The sequence below is a fragment of the Drosophila grimshawi genome, unplaced genomic scaffold, assembly GCF_018153295.1.
Source record: "Drosophila grimshawi isolate 15287-2541.00 unplaced genomic scaffold, ASM1815329v1 contig_1377, whole genome shotgun sequence".
Lineage (NCBI taxonomy): Eukaryota > Metazoa > Arthropoda > Insecta > Diptera > Drosophilidae > Drosophila > Drosophila grimshawi.
In genome coordinates this window covers 24,359,251-24,361,463 of record NW_025062900.1, presented here as the reverse complement: position 1 = coordinate 24,361,463, position 2,213 = coordinate 24,359,251, and the positions used below count along the sequence as shown (strand labels likewise).

Genomic DNA, 2,213 nt, shown 5'->3' with positions numbered 1-2,213 from the left:
ATACAGGAACAGCAAAAGCATTAATAGCGGCTTGCTCATAAACAATAAAGTGCAGACGTGTCAACAGAAGTTAAAGCCTTATCTGAGCTGAATCTTGAACTGAAGATATTTGCGAATAATGCACGATTGAGTCCTTAACTGAAGCAGCTGAGTTTGGTAAGCTTTCAGAGCTGATCACGATTAAATCCCATTTCGAATGCAATTAATGCAATTAAAAGACACATGTACAATTTATATATTCCCAATCAACATTTAAAACAGATTAGAGCCAGAACTAGACTCAGATTATTTGGCTTGGGCTCAGGCTTACTTGTGTTCCAGAACTCGATTCGCAGATTTGACTGAAAAAGAAAGATACAAATATATACAAATAATTATTTTAAAAATAACTTCAAATATTAAACAGTACCGCACTTTAGTTATTCTTCCTAAAACAGCTCAATTTCCAATTTTTTCCGCGTATATATCAGTCACGAACCCCTTTTTGTAAATAAATCCTGCGAATGCCTTTGCAGCCTTCTCTTCGTCACCCATTTTGTAAAAGAATGCAAAATAGATAATAGCTGTCAAGATGAAGAGGACTCCGATTGCGCAGCAGAGCAGCAGCAATGTCATTTTAAGGCCCCATTTAAGGCAGCTTAAAAAATGATTCGTATTATTTAGTATTCTTGTCCAAATGCAGATAACTAGAAACTTACCAGCACATAGCACTGCAAATGCAACCTGCACACATCTTTGAACAATTGAAAACAAATGTTGGAATAATTTTGTTAATTGTGATTAAAACTATGAGTCAACTACGATTGATAGTCTTTGTGGACTTCAATATTAGAGGCATGGTGACTGTCGAAAAACAAAAAAACAAAAAAACAAATGAAATAAAATACAATGAAATTGTGAGAATTATACCCAAGTAGCATATTATGGCTATCAGGCAAATTATATTTTATTTGGTTGTGGGAAATTTTTTATTGCAGCTCCGGTAAATTCATAAATTCGATTAGCTTAAGCCACCAGCGCATTCAATTGTTGTTAAGAACCTGCAAAGTCAACTGTAAAAACGAAATTTAAAAAATAAAAATAAAATAAAACTGAAGAAACAGAAACAAAAAAAACTCCAGCCGCATAATCGAAATGTGTTTTGCCTTTTTATTGCGCCAGCCGAGCCAAGGTAATTCTTGAATTTCGAGGGTGTATGTGTGTGTGTGTGTGTGTGTGTATGTAAAAAGGGGCAGGAGGGGCAATAACAACTTTTCAACGCCTTATGGTCCATTTAGGTAAAAGTGCCATTTGCGTCGTGGGCTTAACAAGAAATTATGACCTCTGGGCCCAGCCACACGAAAGTACATAAAAATGTGGCAGGCCACCGAAAAAATGCCAACCGATTAGGCCAAAGACAAAAAGCCAAGAGCAGCAGAGGCAAGGAAGCAGCAACGATAGAGGCTGGAGCTGGAGCTACTTCTGTACACTCGCTCATCGTTTGGCAAGTGTAAATTACCAGTTATATTTATCGCTTACAGAGACAAAGTTTCCAATTGAAATGCAATAAATGTTGTTTGAGTATTCAATATACCAAAGTATATATTTTTTACTTTAACAATTTGAGGAGCTTTGTGTATCTATCTATATAGAAATCTCATGTTTTTTCTATTCCAGTCAAGTAGTCCATGTCACTAAAAAATTAAAAGAAAATTCAAATTTGAAATGTTGATAACATTGAGAGATAAGCAACACCAGCAACTACAATTGAACGATGGTCCATCCACAAACGAAGCTATTTGTGTGTGCCATGGTGACTCTAGTGATTATTGACAATCTGTTTCTACATGCTTACGAAATTATAAGGAGATCGAATGCGAAAAAGTCTGGTGTCGACAAATGAGATACTTTTTACATCAATAACTGTCCAACTGGAGAAAATTTCTAATTTTGTGAACATTTTGTTGAAAAACAAGTGTTGCTTCAAATATTAATAAAAATCTTGAATTTGTGCTGTACCCAACATTGTTCTGTGTAAGTATTGCTGGAATTTTGTTGGATCTACAAATAGTTTATGGGTGCACTCATATACTTTGAATAATGTGAAAAATATTTAAATTTCGAATTAAATATTGAATCGGTAGTTAAATTTCTTGTACTAGAGACATAGTTAAGGTCTCATCAAGACTATCTGATGCCATTCTTAATGAAGACTTTAGCCAGCTTTACTTTTG

General features: G+C 34.8%; 1 long non-coding RNA gene across 1 annotated transcript; it reads right to left on the bottom strand.

Annotated features, from left to right (window-relative positions):
- Positions 1-202: 202 nt before the first annotated feature.
- LOC116805718 lies at positions 203-825 on the bottom strand. The gene is made up of 3 exons (XR_004365355.1): positions 699-825; positions 410-637; positions 203-341 (listed from the first exon to the last, which is right to left on the bottom strand). It is a non-coding gene; the product is annotated as an uncharacterized LOC116805718 (long non-coding RNA).
- Between the last annotated feature and the right edge of the window lie 1,388 nt (positions 826-2,213).